The sequence below is a fragment of the Protomyctophum bolini genome (genome assembly GCF_963924005.1).
Source record: "Protomyctophum bolini genome assembly, chromosome: 19".
NCBI classification, from domain to species: Eukaryota; Metazoa; Chordata; class Actinopteri; order Myctophiformes; family Myctophidae; genus Protomyctophum; species Protomyctophum bolini.
This window is the reverse complement of record NC_137880.1, coordinates 34950873-34967580: the sequence shown is the minus strand read 5'-3', so window position 1 is coordinate 34967580 and position 16708 is coordinate 34950873. Positions and strand designations below refer to the sequence as shown.

Genomic DNA, 16708 nt, shown 5'->3' with positions numbered 1-16708 from the left:
AGCCCATGTTTTTTGAAATTTTGAAAAAAAAGTTATCCTCGTTTCTCATCATGTTGGACCATGGGCTATAGCGTATATCGTACGGCATACTATAGCGCGCCGTTTTTCATCATTTTTGATGATTTGACAAAAATTTTAAAATTTTAAAAACGATGGGTTATAGCCCATGTTTTTTGAAAGTTTGAAAAAAAAGTTATCCTCGTTTCTCATCATTTTGGACCATGGGCTATAGCGTATATCGTACGGCATACTATAGCGGACGTTTTTCATCATTTTTGATGATTTGACAAAAATTAAAAAATTAAAAAAACGATGGGTTATAGCCCATGTTTTTTGAAATTTTGAAAAAAAAGGTTAGCCTCGTTTCTCATCATTTTGGACCATGGGCTATAGCCTATATCGTACGGCATACTATAGCGCGCCGTTTTTCATAATTTTTGATGATTTGACAAAAATAAAATAAAACGATGGGTTATAGCCCATGTTTTTCAAAATTTTGAAAAAAAAGTTATCCTTGTTTCTCATCATTTTGGACCATGGGCTATAGCGTATATCGTCCGGCATACTATAGCGCGCCGTTTTTCATCATTTTTGATGATTTGACAAAAATTAAAAAAACGATGGGTTATAGCCCATGTTTTTTGAAATTTTGAAAAAAAAAATTAGCCTCGTTTCTCATCATTTTGGACCATGGGCTATAGCCTATATCGTACGGCATACTATAGCGCGCCGTTTTTCATCATTTTTGATGATTTGACAAAAATGAAAAAATGAAAAAAACGATGGGTTATAGCCCATGTTTTTTGAAATTTTGAAAAAAAAGTTATCCTCGTTTCTCATCATTTTGGACCATGGGCTATAGCGTATATCGTACGGCATACTATAGCGCGCCGTTTTTCATCATTTTTGATGATTTGACAAAAATTTAAAAATTTAAAAAACGATGGGTTATAGCCCATGTTTTTTGAAATTTTGAAAAAAAAAGTTAGCCTCGTTTCTCATCATTTTGGACCATGGGCTATAGCCTATATCGTACGGCATACTATAGCGCGCCGTTTTTCATAATTTTTGATGATTTGACAAAAAAAAACAAAAAACGATGGGTTATAGCCCATGTTTTTTGAAATTTTGAAAAAAAAGTTATCCTCGTTTCTCATCATTTTGGACCATGGGCTATAGCGTATATCGTACGGCATACTATAGCTTGCCGTTTTTCATCATTTTTGATGATTTGACAAAAATTAAAAAATTAAAAAAACGATGGGTTATAGCCCATGTTTTTTGAAATTTTGAAAAAAAAGTTAGCCTCGTTTCTCATCATTTTGGACCATGGGCTATAGCCTATATCGTACGGCATACTATAGCGCGCCGTTTTTCATCATTTTTGATGATTTGACAAAAATAAAAAAAAACGATGGGTTATAGCCCATGTTTTTTGAAATTTTGAAAAAAAAGTTATCCTCGTTTCTCATCATTTTGGACCATGGGCTATAGCGTATATCGTACGGTATACTATAGCGCGCCGTTTTTCATCATTTTTGATGATTTGACAAAAATGAAAAAATGAAAAAAACGATGGGTTATAGCCCATGTTTTTTGAAATTTTGAAAAAAAAGTTATCCTCGTTTCTCATCATTTTGGACCATGGGCTATAGCGTATATCGTACGGCATACTATAGCGGACGTTTTTCATCATTTTTGATGATTTGACAAAAATTAAAAAATTAAAAAAACGATGGGTTATAGCCCATGTTTTTGAAATTTTGAAAAAAAAGGTTAGCCTCGTTTCTCATCATTTTGGACCATGGGCTATAGCCTATATCGTACGGCATACTATAGCGCGCCGTTTTTCATCATTTTTGATGATTTGACAAAAATGAAAAAATGAAAAAAACGATGGGTTATAGCCCATGTTTTTTGAAATCTTGAAAAAAAAGTTATCCTCGTTTCTCATCATTTTGGACCATGGGCTATAGCGTATATCGTACGGCATACTATAGCGCGCCGTTTTTCATCATTTTTGATGATTTGACAAAAATTAAAAAATTAAAAAAACGATGGGTTATAGCCCATGTTTTTTGAAATTTTGAAAAAAAAGTTATCCTCGTTTCTCATCATTTTGGACCATGGGCTATAGCGTATATCGTACGGCATACTATAGCGCGCCGTTTTTCATCATTTTTGATGATTTGACAAAAATTAAAAAATTAAAAAAACGATGGGTTATAGCCCATGTTTTTTGAAATTTTGAAAAAAAAAGTTAGCCTCGTTTCTCATCATTTTGGACCATGGGCTATAGCCTATATCGTACGGCATACTATAGCGCGCCGTTTTTCATCATTTTTGATGATTTGACAAAAATGAAAAAATGAAAAAAACGATGGGTTATAGCCCATGTTTTTTGAAATTTTGAAAAAAAAGTTATCCTCGTTTCTCATCATTTTGGACCATGGGCTATAGCGTATATCGTACGGCATACTATAGCGCGCCGTTTTTCATCATTTTTGATGATTGACAAAAATTAAAAAATTAAAAAAACGATGGGTTATAGCCCATGTTTTTTGAAATTTTGAAAAAAGAAGTTAGCCTCGTTTCTCATCATTTTGGACCATGGGCTATAGCCTATATCGTACGGCATACTATAGCGCGCCGTTTTTCATCATTTTTGATGATTTGACAAAAATTTAAAAATTAAAAAAACGATGGGTTATAGCCCATGTTTTTTGAAATTTTGAAAAAAAAAGTTAGCCTCGTTTCTCATCATTTTGGACCATGGGCTATAGCCTATATCGTACGGCATACTATAGCGTGCCGTTTTTCATCATTTTTGATGATTTGACAAAAATAAAAAAAAACGATGGGTTATAGCCCATGTTTTTTGAAATTTTGAAAAAAAAGTTATCCTCGTTTCTCATCATGTTGGACCATGGGCTATAGCGTATATCGTACGGCATACTATAGCGCGCCGTTTTTCATCATTTTTGATGATTTGACAAAAATTTAAAAATTAAAAAAACGATGGGTTATAGCCCATGTTTTTTGAAATTTTGAAAAAAAAAGTTAGCCTCGTTTCTCATCATTTTGGACCATGGGCTATAGCCTATATCGTACGGCATACTATAGCGCGCCATTTTTCATCATTTTTGATGATTTGACAAAAATGAAAAAATAAAAAAAACGATGGGTTATAGCCCATGTTTTTTGAAATTTTGAAAAAAAAGTTATCCTCGTTTCTCATCATTTTGGACCATGGGCTATAGCGTATATCGTACGGCATACTATAGCAGACGTTTTTAATCATTTTTGATGATTTGACAAAAATTTAAAAATTAAAAAAACGATGGGTTATAGCCCATGTTTTTTGAAATTTTGAAAAAAAAAGTTAGCCTCGTTTCTCATAATTTTGGACCATGGGCTATAGCCTATATCGTACGGCATACTATAGCGCGCCGTTTTTCATCATTTTTGATGATTTGACAAAAATAAAAAAAAACGATGGGTTATAGCCCATGTTTTTTGAAATTTTGAAAAAAAAGTTATCCTCGTTTCTCATCATTTTGGACCATGGGCTATAGCGTATATCGTACGGCATACTATAGCGCGCCGTTTTTCATCATTTTTGATGATTTGACAAAAATTTAAAAATTAAAAAAACGATGGGTTATAGCCCATGTTTTTTGAAATTTTGAAAAAAAAAGTTAGCCTCGTTTCTCATCATTTTGGACCATGGGCTATAGCCTATATCGTACGGCATACTATAGCGCGCCATTTTTCATCATTTTTGATGATTTGACAAAAATGAAAAAATAAAAAAAACGATGGGTTATAGCCCATGTTTTTTGAAATTTTGAAAAAAAAGTTATCCTCGTTTCTCATCATTTTGGACCATGGGCTATAGCGTATATCGTACGGCATACTATAGCAGACGTTTTTAATCATTTTTGATGATTTGACAAAAATTTAAAAATTAAAAAAACGATGGGTTATAGCCCATGTTTTTTGAAATTTTGAAAAAAAAAGTTAGCCTCGTTTCTCATAATTTTGGACCATGGGCTATAGCCTATATCGTACGGCATACTATAGCGCGCCGTTTTTCATCATTTTTGATGATTTGACAAAAATAAAAAAAAACGATGGGTTATAGCCCATGTTTTTTGAAATTTTGAAAAAAAAGTTATCCTCGTTTCTCATCATTTTGGACCATGGGCTATAGCGTATATCGTACGGCATACTATAGCGCGCCGTTTTTCATCATTTTTGATGATTTGACAAAAATGAAAAAATGAAAAAAACGATGGGTTATAGCCCATGTTTTTTGAAATTTTGAAAAAAAAGTTATCCTCGTTTATCATCATTTTGGACCATGGGCTATAGCGTATATCGTACGGCATACTATAGCGCGCCGTTTTTCATCATTTTTGATGATTTGACAAAAATAAAAAAAACGATGGGTTATAGCCCATGTTTTTTGAAATTTTGAAAAAAAAGTTATCCTCGTTTCTCATCATTTTGGACCATGGGCTATAGCGTATATCGTACGGCATACTATAGCAGACGTTTTTCATCATTTTTGATGATTTGACAAAAATTAAAAAATTTTAAAAACGATGGGTTATAGCCCATGTTTTTTGAAATTTTGAAAAAAAAAGTTAGCCTCGTTTCTCATCATTTTGGACCATGGGCTATAGCCTATATCGTACGGCATACTATAGCGCGCCGTTTTTCATCATTTTTGATGATTTGACAAAAATAAAAAAAAACGATGGGTTATAGCCCATGTTTTTTGACATTTTGAAAAAAAAGTTATCCTCGTTTCTCATCATTTTGGACCATGGGCTATAGCGTATATCGTACGGCATACTATAGCGGACGTTTTTCATCATTTTTGATGATTTGACAAAAATTAAAAAATTAAAAAAACGATGGGTTATAGCCCATGTTTTTTGAAATTTTGAAAAAAAAAGTTAGCCTCGTTTCTCATCATTTTGGACCATGGGCTATAGCCTATATCGTACGGCATACTATAGCGCGCCGTTTTTCATCATTTTTGATGATTTGACAAAAATTTAAAAATTAAAAAAACGATGGGTTATAGCCCATGTTTTTTGAAATTTTGAAAAAAAAAGTTAGCCTCGTTTCTCATCATTTTGGACCATGGGCTATAGCCTATATCGTACGGCATACTATAGCGCGCCGTTTTTCATCATTTTTGATGATTTGACAAAAAAAAAAAAAAAACGATGGGTTATAGCCCATGTTTTTTGAAATTTTGAAAAAAAAGTTATCCTCGTTTCTCATCATGTTGGACCATGGGCTATAGCGTATATCGTACGGCATACTATAGCGCGCCGTTTTTCATCATTTTTGATGATTTGACAAAAAATTAAAAATTAAAAAAACGATGGGTTATAGCCCATGTTTTTTGAAATTTTGAAAAAAAAAGTTAGCCTCGTTTCTCATCATTTTGGACCATGGGCTATAGCCTATATCGTACGGCATACTATAGCGCGCCATTTTTCATCATTTTTGATGATTTGACAAAAATGAAAAAATAAAAAAAACGATGGGTTATAGCCCATGTTTTTTGAAATTTTGAAAAAAAAGTTATCCTCGTTTCTCATCATTTTGGACCATGGGCTATAGCGTATATCGTACGGCATACTATAGCAGACGTTTTTCATCATTTTTGATGATTTGACAAAAATTTAAAAATTTAAGAAACGATGGGTTATAGCCCATGTTTTTTGAAATTTTGAAAAAAAAAGTTAGCCTCGTTTCTCATCATTTTGGACCATGGGCTATAGCCTATATCGTACGGCATACTATAGCGCGCCGTTTTTCATCATTTTTGATGATTTGACAAAAATAAAAAAAAACGATGGGTTATAGCCCATGTTTTTTGAAATTTTGAAAAAAAAGTTATCCTCGTTTCTCATCATTTTGGACCATGGGCTATAGCGTATATCGTACGGCATACTATAGCGCGCCGTTTTTCATCATTTTTGATGATTTGACAAAAATGAAAAAATGAAAAAAACGATGGGTTATAGCCCATGTTTTTTGAAATTTTGAAAAAAAAGTTATCCTCGTTTCTCATCATTTTGGACCATGGGCTATATCGTACGGCATACTATAGCGCGCCGTTTTTCATCATTTTTGATGATTTGACAAAAATGAAAAAAACGATGGGTTATAGCCCATGTTTTTTGAAATTTTGAAAAAAAAGTTATCCTCGTTTCTCATCATTTTGGACCATGGGCTATAGCGTATATCGTACGGCATACTATAGCAGACGTTTTTCATCATTTTTGATGATTTGACAAAAATTTAAAAATTTAAAAAACGATGGGTTATAGCCCATGTTTTTTGAAATTTTGAAAAAAAAGTTATCCTCGTTTCTCATCATTTTGGACCATGGGCTATAGCGTATATCGTACGGCATACTATAGCGGACGTTTTTCATCATTTTTGATGATTTGACAAAAATTAAAAAATTAAAAAAACGATGGGTTATAGCCCATGTTTTTTGAAATTTTGAAAAAAAAAGTTAGCCTCGTTTCTCATCATTTTGGACCATGGGCTATAGCCTATATCGTACGGCATACTATAGCGCGCCGTTTTTCATCATTTTTGATGATTTGACAAAAATAAAAAAAAACGATGGGTTATAGCCCATGTTTTTTGACATTTTGAAAAAAAAGTTATCCTCGTTTCTCATCATTTTGGACCATGGGCTATAGCGTATATCGTACGGCATACTATAGCGGACGTTTTTCATCATTTTTGATGATTTGACAAAAAAAAAAAAAAAAAAAAAACGATGGGTTATAGCCCATGTTTTTTGAAATTTTGAAAAAAAAGGTTAGCCTCGTTTCTCATCATTTTGGACCATGGGCTATAGCCTATATCGTACGGCATACTATAGCGCGCCGTTTTTCATCATTTTTGATGATTTGAAAAAATTAAAATAAAACGATGGGTTATAGCCCATGTTTTTCAAAATTTTGAAAAAAAAGTTATCCTTGTTTCTCATCATTTTGGACCATGGGCTATAGCGTATATCGTCCGGCATACTATAGCGCGCCGTTTTTCATCATTTTTGATGATTTGACAAAAATTAAAAAAACGATGGGTTATAGCCCATGTTTTTTGAAATTTTGAAAAAAAAAATTAGCCTCGTTTCTCATCATTTTGGACCATGGGCTATAGCCTATATCGTACGGCATACTATAGCGCGCCGTTTTTCATCATTTTTGATGATTTGACAAAAATGAAAAAATGAAAAAAACGATGGGTTATAGCCCATGTTTTTTGAAATTTTGAAAAAAAAGTTATCCTCGTTTCTCATCATTTTGGACCATGGGCTATAGCGTATATCGTACGGCATACTATAGCGCGCCGTTTTTCATCATTTTTGATGATTTGACAAAAATTTAAAAATTTAAAAAACGATGGGTTATAGCCCATGTTTTTTGAAATTTTGAAAAAAAAAGTTAGCCTCGTTTCTCATCATTTTGGACCATGGGCTATAGCGTATATCGTACGGCATACTATAGCGCGCCGTTTTTCATAATTTTTGATGATTTGACAAAAAAAAGAAAAAAAACGATGGGTTATAGCCCATGTTTTTTGAAATTTTGAAAAAAAAGTTATCCTCGTTTCTCATCATTTTGGACCATGGGCTATAGCGTATATCGTACGGCATACTATAGCGCGCCGTTTTTCATCATTTTTGATGATTTGACAAAAATTAAAAAATTAAAAAAACGATGGGTTATAGCCCATGTTTTTTGAAATTTTGAAAAAAAAGTTATCCTCGTTTCTCATCATTTTGGACCATGGGCTATAGCCTATATCGTACGGCATACTATAGCGCGCCGTTTTTCATCATTTTTGATGATTTGACAAAAAAAAAAAAAAACGATGGGTTATAGCCCATGTTTTTTGAAATTTTGAAAAAAAAGTTATCCTCGTTTCTCATCATTTTGGACCATGGGCTATAGCGTATATCGTACGGTATACTATAGCGCGCCGTTTTTCATCATTTTTGATGATTTGACAAAAATGAAAAAATGAAAAAAACGATGGGTTATAGCCCATGTTTTTTGAAATTTTGAAAAAAAAGTTATCCTCGTTTCTCATCATTTTGGACCATGGGCTATAGCGTATATCGTACGGCATACTATAGCGGACGTTTTTCATCATTTTTGATGATTTGACAAAAATTAAAAAATTAAAAAAACGATGGGTTATAGCCCATGTTTTTTGAAATTTTGAAAAAAAAGGTTAGCCTCGTTTCTCATCATTTTGGACCATGGGCTATAGCCTATATCGTACGGCATACTATAGCGCGCCGTTTTTCATCATTTTTGATGATTTGACAAAAATTAAAAAAACGATGGGTTATAGCCCATGTTTTTTGAAATTTTGAAAAAAAAAGTTAGCCTCGTTTCTCATCATTTTGGACCATGGGCTATAGCCTATATCGTACGGCATACTATAGCGCGCCGTTTTTCATCATTTTTGATGATTTGACAAAAATGAAAAAATGAAAAAAACGATGGGTTATAGCCCATGTTTTTTGAAATTTTGAAAAAAAAGTTATCCTCGTTTCTCATCATTTTGGACCATGGGCTATAGCGTATATCGTACGGCATACTATAGCGCGCCGTTTTTCATCATTTTTGATGATTTGACAAAAATTAAAAAATTAAAAAAACGATGGGTTATAGCCCATGTTTTTTGAAATTTTGAAAAAAAAAGTTAGCCTCGTTTCTCATCATTTTGGACCATGGGCTATAGCCTATATCGTACGGCATACTATAGCGCGCCGTTTTTCATCATTTTTGATGATTTGAAAAAAAAAAAAAAAAATGATGGGTTATAGCCCATGTTTTTTGAAATTTTGAAAAAAAAGTTATCCTCGTTTCTCATCATTTTGGACCATGGGCTATAGCGTATATCGTACGGCATACTATAGCGCGCCGTTTTTCATCATTTTTGATGATTTGACAAAAATAAAAAAAATGAAAAAAACGATGGGTTATAGCCCATGTTTTTTGAAATTTTGAAAAAAAAAGTTAGCCTCGTTTCTCATCATTTTGGACCATGGGCTATAGCCTATATCGTACGGCATACTATAGCGCGCCGTTTTTCATCATTTTTGATGATTTGACAATATTGAAAAAATGAAAAAAAACGATGGGTTATATTGAAGCGTGCACCTACACACGCACAGGCGCACATGTATATGCACACCTGGACCTGTAAATGAACAACACAAAAACTAAGGCACTGGTGTCGGACTTCTGGTTTACCGGAACGGGGTTCAACTCCCTGCAGTGCCCTGCTCAATGTGTTGTATTTACCGGAAAGGATGGGAAACATTAGCAAATTGCGGAGTGTTAGAAAAAAAAGGATGGGTTATAGCCCATGTTTTTTTCATTTTCCGCAATTTCCGCAATTTCCGGATAACTTTTTTTTTCAAAATTCAAAATTCCGCAATTTCCGCAAATTTTGAAATTTTGAAAAAAAAAGTTATCCGGAAATTGCGGAAATTGCGGAAATTGTGGAAATGGTAATTGCGGAAATGGTGGAAATGGTGGAAATGGATATTGTATTTTATTTTACTCAGCCATAACAATTTATTTTCTGTTAACCAACTTGCTGGCTGGCAGGCAGGCAGACAGCTACTCATAGACAGGCAGACAGACAGACAGCTACTCATGGAGAATTGGACAATATTGAAAAAATGAAAAAAACGATGGGTTATATTGAAGCGTGCACCTACACACGCACAGGCGCACATGTATATGCACACCTGGACCTGTAAATGAACAACACAAAAACTAAGGCACTGGTGTCGGACTTCTGGTTTACCGGAACGGGGTTCAACTCCCTGCAGTGCCCTGCTCAATGTGTTGTATTTACCGGAAAGGATGGGAAACATTAGCAAATTGCGGAGTGTTAGAAAAAAAAGGATGGCTTATAGCCCATGTTTTTTTCATTTTCCGCAATTTCCGCAATTTCCGGATAACTTTTTTTTTCAAAATTCAAAATTCCGCAATTTCCGCAAATTTTGAAATTTTGAAAAAAAAAGTTATCCGGAAATTGCGGAAATTGCGGAAATTGTGGAAATGGTAATTGCGGAAATGGTGGAAATGGTGGAAATGGATATTGTATTTTATTTTACTCAGCCATAACAATTTATTTTCTGTTAACCAACTTGCTGGCTGGCAGGCAGGCAGACAGCTACTCATAGACAGGCAGACAGACAGACAGCTACTCATGGAGAATTGGACAATATTGAAAAAATGAAAAAAACGATGGGTTATATTGAAGCGTGCACCTACACACGCACAGGCGCACATGTATATGCACACCTGGACCTGTAAATGAACAACACAAAAACTAAGGCACTGGTGTCGGACTTCTGGTTTACCGGAACGGGGTTCAACTCCCTGCAGTGCCCTGCTCAATGTGTTGTATTTACCGGAAAGGATGGGAAACATTAGCAAATTGCGGAGTGTTAGAAAAAAAAGGATGGCTTATAGCCCATGTTTTTTTTTCATTTTCCGCAATTTCCGCAATTTCCGGATAACTTTTTTTTTCAAAATTCAAAATTCCGCAATTTCCGCAATTTTTGAAATTTTGAAAAAAAAAGTTATCCGGAAATTGCGGAAATTGCGGAAATTGTGGAAATGGTAATTGCTGAAATGGTGGAAATGGTGGAAATGGATATTGTATTTTATTTTACTCAGCCATAACAATTTATTTTCTGTTAACCAACTTGCTGGCTGGCAGGCAGGCAGACAGCTACTCATAGACAGGCAGACAGACAGACAGCTACTCATGGAGAATTGGACAATATTGAAAAAATGAAAAAAACGATGGGTTATATTGAAGCGTGCACCTACACACGCACAGGCGCACATGTATATGCACACCTGGACCTGTAAATGAACAACACAAAAACTAAGGCACTGGTGTCGGACTTCTGGTTTACCGGAACGGGGTTCAACTCCCTGCAGTGCCCTGCTCAATGTGTTGTATTTACCGGAAAGGATGGGAAACATTAGCAAATTGCGGAGTGTTAGAAAAAAAAGGATGGCTTATAGCCCATGTTTTTTTCATTTTCCGCAATTTCCGCAATTTCCGGATAACTTTTTTTTTCAAAATTCAAAATTCCGCAATTTCCGCAATTTTTGAAATTTTGAAAAAAAAAGTTATCCGGAAATTGCGGAAATTGCGGAAATTGTGGAAATGGTAATTGCTGAAATGGTGGAAATGGTGGAAATGGATATTGTATTTTATTTTACTCAGCCATAACAATTTATTTTCTGTTAACCAACTTGCTGGCTGGCAGGCAGGCAGACAGCTACTCATAGACAGGCAGACAGACAGACAGCTACTCATGGAGAATTGGACAATATTGAAAAAAAGAAAAAAACGATGGGTTATATTGAAGCGTGCACCTACACACGCACAGGCGCACATGTATATGCACACCTGGACCTGTAAATGAACAACACAAAAACTAAGGCACTGGTGTCGGACTTCTGGTTTACCGGAACGGGGTTCAACTCCCTGCAGTGCCCTGCTCAATGTGTTGTATTTACCGGAAAGGATGGGAAACATTAGCAAATTGCGGAGTGTTAGAAAAAAAAGGATGGCTTATAGCCCATGTTTTTTTCATTTTCCGCAATTTCCGCAATTTCCGGATAACTTTTTTTTTCAAAATTCAAAATTCCGCAATTTCCGCAATTTTTGAAATTTTGAAAAAAAAAGTTATCCGGAAATTGCGGAAATTGCGGAAATTGTGGAAATGGTAATTGCGGAAATGGTGGAAATGGTGGAAATGGATATTGTATTTTATTTTACTCAGCCATAACAATTTATTTTCTGTTAACCAACTTGCTGGCTGGCAGGCAGGCAGACAGCTACTCATAGACAGGCAGACAGACAGACAGCTACTCATGGAGAATTGGACAATATTGAAAAAATGAAAAAAACGATGGGTTATATTGAAGCGTGCACCTACACACGCACAGGCGCACATGTATATGCACACCTGGACCTGTAAATGAACAACACAAAAACTAAGGCACTGGTGTCGGACTTCTGGTTTACCGGAACGGGGTTCAACTCCCTGCAGTGCCCTGCTCAATGTGTTGTATTTACCGGAAAGGATGGGAAACATTAGCAATTGTGGAAATGGTAATTGCGGAAATGGTGGAAATGGTGGAAATGGAAATTGCGGAAATTGCGGAAATGGAAATTGAGGAAATTGCGGAAATGGAAATTGCGGAAATTGCGGAAATGGTAATTGCGGAAATTGCTCTTCACTTATAGCTATCTATTTTCAGGTAGATTGTTTTATTTTACTCAGTCAGCCATATCACTACTCATTTTTTTTCATGAAAAAGGTCATAGCTGGGTAATCTATTTTCAGGCAAATTGTGTTTATTGTACTTTATTTTACTCAGCCATAACAATTTATTTTCTGTTAACCAACTTGCTGGCTGGCAGGCAGGCAGACAGCTACTCATTGGACAGGCAGACAGACAGACAGACAGACAGACAGCTACTCATGGAGAATTGGACAGGCAGGCAGTCAGACAGCTACTCATAGACAGGCAGACAGACAGCTACTCATGGAGAATTGGACAGGCAGGCAGATAGCTATGAAAAAACATGGGCTATAACCCATCCTTTTTTTTCTAACACTCCGCAAATTGCTAATGTTTCCCATCCTTTCCGGTAAATACAACACATTGAGCAGGGCACTGCAGGGAGTTGAACCCCGTTCCGGTAAACCAGAAGTCCGACACCAGTGCCTTAGTTTTTGTGTTGTTCATTTACAGGTCCAGGTGTGCATATACATGTGCGCCTGTGCGTGTGTAGGTGCACGCTTCAATATAACCCATCGTTTTTTTCATTTTTTCAATATTGTCAAATCATCAAAAATGATGAAAAACGGCGCGCTATAGTATGCCGTACGATATGGGCTATAGCCCATGGTCCAAAATGATGAGAAACGAGGCAAACTTTTTGTTTCAAAATTTAAAAAAACATGGGCTATAACCCATCGTTTTTGTCATTTCGTCATTTTTTTCAAATCTTCAAAAATGATGAAAAACGGCGCGCTATAGTATGCCGTACGATATGGGCTATAGCCCATGGTCCAAAATGATGAGAAACGAGGCTAACTTTTTTTTTCAAAATTTCAAAAAACATGCGATATAACCCATCGTTTTTGTCATTTCGTCATTTTTTTCAAATCTTCAAAAATGATGAAAAACGGCGCGCTATAGTATGCCGTACGATATGGGCTATAGCCCATGGTCCAAAATGATGAGAAACGAGGCTAACTATTTTTTTCAAAATTTCAAAAAACATGGGATATAACCCATCGTTTTTGTCATTTCGTCATTTTTTTCAAATCTTCAAAAATTATGAAAAACGGCGCGCTATAGTATGCCGTACGATATGGGCTATAGCCCATGGTCCAAAATGATGAGAAACGAGGCTAACTTTTTTTTTCAAAATTTCAAAAAACATGGGCTATAACCCATCGTTTTTGTCATTTCGTCATTTTTTTCAAATCTTCAAAAATGACGAAAAACGGCGCGCTATAGTATGCCGTACGATATGGGCTATAGCCCATGGTCCAAAATGATGAGAAACGAGGCTAACTTTTTTTTTTTTTTATTTAAAAAAACATGGGCTATAACCCATCGTTTTTGTCATTTCGTCATTTTTTTCAAATCTTCAAAAATGATGAAAAACGGCGCGCTATAGTATGCCGTACGATATGGGCTATAGCCCATGGTCCAAAATGATGAGAAACGAGGCAAACTTTTTGTTTCAAAATTTCAAAAAACATGGGCTATAACCCATCATTTTTGTCATTTCGTCATTTTTTTCAAATCTTCAAAAATGATGAAAAACGGCGCGCTATAGTATGCCGTACGATATGGGCTATAGCCCATGGTCCAAAATGATAAGAAACGAGGCTAACTTTTTTTTTTTTTAAAACATGGGCTATAACCCATCGTTTTTGTCATTTCGTCATTTTTTTCAAATCTTCAAAAATGATGAAAAACGGCGCGCTATAGTATGCCGTACGATATGGGCTATAGCCCATGGTCCAAAATGATGAGAAACGAGGCAAACTTTTTGTTTCAAAATTTAAAAAAACATGGGCTATAACCCATCGTTTTTGTCATTTCGTCATTTTTTTCAAATCTTCAAAAATGACGAAAAACGGCGCGCTATAGTATGCCGTACGATATGGGCTATAGCCCATGGTCCAAAATGATGAGAAACGAGGCTAACTTTTTTTTTTTAAATTTAAAAAAACATGGGCTATAACCTATCGTTTTTGTCATTTCGTCATTTTTTTCAAATCTTCAAAAATGATGAAAAACGGCGCGCTATAGTATGCCGTACGATATGGGCTATAGCCCATGGTCCAAAATGATGAGAAACGAGGCTAACTTTTTTTTTCAAAATTTCAAAAAACATGGGCTATAACCCATCGTTTTTGTCATTTCGTCATTTTTTTCAAATCTTCAAAAATGACGAAAAACGGCGCGCTATAGTATGCCGTACGATATGGGCTATAGCCCATGGTCCAAAATGATGAGAAACGAGGCTAACTTTTTTTTTTTTTTTTTTTTAAAACATGGGCTATAACCCATCGTTTTTGTCATTTCGTCATTTTTTTCAAATCTTCAAAAATGATGAAAAACGGCGCGCTATAGTATGCCGTACGATATGGGCTATAGCCCATGGTCCAAAATGATGAGAAACGAGGCAAACTTTTTGTTTCAAAATTTAAAAAAACATGGGCTATAACCCATCGTTTTTGTCATTTCGTCATTTTTTTCAAATCTTCAAAAATGACGAAAAACGGCGCGCTATAGTATGCCGTACGATATGGGCTATAGCCCATGGTCCAAAATGATGAGAAACGAGGCTAACTTTTTTTTTTTAAATTTAAAAAAACATGGGCTATAACCTATCGTTTTTGTCATTTCGTCATTTTTTTCAAATCTTCAAAAATGATGAAAAACGGCGCGCTATAGTATGCCGTACGATATGGGCTATAGCCCATGGTCCAAAATGATGAGAAACGAGGCAAACTTTTTGTTTCAAAATTTCAAAAAACATGGGCTATAACCCATCATTTTTGTCATTTCGTCATTTTTTTCAAATCTTCAAAAATGATGAAAAACGGCGCGCTATAGTATGCCGTACGATATGGGCTATAGCCCATGGTCCAAAATGATGAGAAACGAGGCTAACTTTTTTTTTCAAAATTTAAAAAAACATGCGATATAACCCATCGTTTTTGTCATTTCGTCATTTTTTTCAAATCTTCAAAAATGATGAAAAACGGCGCGCTATAGTATGCCGTACGATATGGGCTATAGCCCATGGTCCAAAATGATGAGAAACGAGGCTAACTTTTTTTTTCAAAATTTCAAAAAACATGGGCTATAACCCATCGTTTTTGTCATTTCGTCATTTTTTTCAAATCTTCAAAAATGACGAAAAACGGCGCGCTATAGTATGCCGTACGATATGGGCTATAGCCCATGGTCCAAAATGATGAGAAACGAGGCTAACTTTTTTTTTTTTTTTTTTTTAAACATGGGCTATAACCCATCGTTTTTGTCATTTCGTCATTTTTTTCAAATCTTCAAAAATGATGAAAAACGGCGCGCTATAGTATGCCGTACGATATGGGCTATAGCCCATGGTCCAAAATGATGAGAAACGAGGCAAACTTTTTGTTTCAAAATTTAAAAAAACATGGGCTATAACCCATCATTTTTGTCATTTCGTCATTTTTTTCAAATCTTCAAAAATGATGAAAAACGGCGCGCTATAGTATGCCGTACGATATGGGCTATAGCCCATGGTCCAAAATGATGAGAAACGAGGCTAACTTTTTTTTTTTTTTTTTTTAAAACATGGGCTATAACCCATCGTTTTTGTCATTTCGTCATTTTTTTCAAATCTTCAAAAATGATGAAAAACGGCGCGCTATAGTATGCCGTACGATATGGGCTATAGCCCATGGTCCAAAATGATGAGAAACGAGGCAAACTTTTTGTTTCAAAATTTAAAAAAACATGGGCTATAACCCATCGTTTTTGTCATTTCGTCATTTTTTTCAAATCTTCAAAAATGACGAAAAACGGCGCGCTATAGTATGCCGTACGATATGGGCTATAGCCCATGGTCCAAAATGATGAGAAACGAGGCTAACTTTTTTTTTTTAAATTTAAAAAAACATGGGCTATAACCTATCGTTTTTGTCATTTCGTCATTTTTTTCAAATCTTCAAAAATGATGAAAAACGGCGCGCTATAGTATGCCGTACGATATGGGCTATAGCCCATGGTCCAAAATGATGAGAAACGAGGCAAACTTTTTTTTTCAAAATTTCAAAAAACATGCGATATAACCCATCGTTTTTGTCATTTCGTCATTTTTTTCAAATCTTCAAAAATGATGAAAAACGGCGCGCTATAGTATGCCGTACGATATGGGCTATAGCCCATGGTCCAAAATGATGAGAAACGAGGCTAACTATTTTTTTCAAAATTTCAAAAAACATGGGATATAACCCATCGTTTTTGTCATTTCGTCATTTTTTTCAAATCTTCAAAAATTATGAAAAACGGCGCGCTATAGT

The 16708-nt window shown here is 35.2% G+C and overlaps 1 protein-coding gene across 1 annotated transcript in view; it reads left to right on the top strand.

Moving 5' to 3' along the window:
- Positions 1-16708, top strand: part of LOC308334697 (deoxyribonuclease-1-like) — a gene marked incomplete at both ends in the record, with an annotated part of 53197 nt that overhangs the window by 29386 nt on the left and 7103 nt on the right. The gene's annotated exons all lie outside the window — the stretch shown is intronic.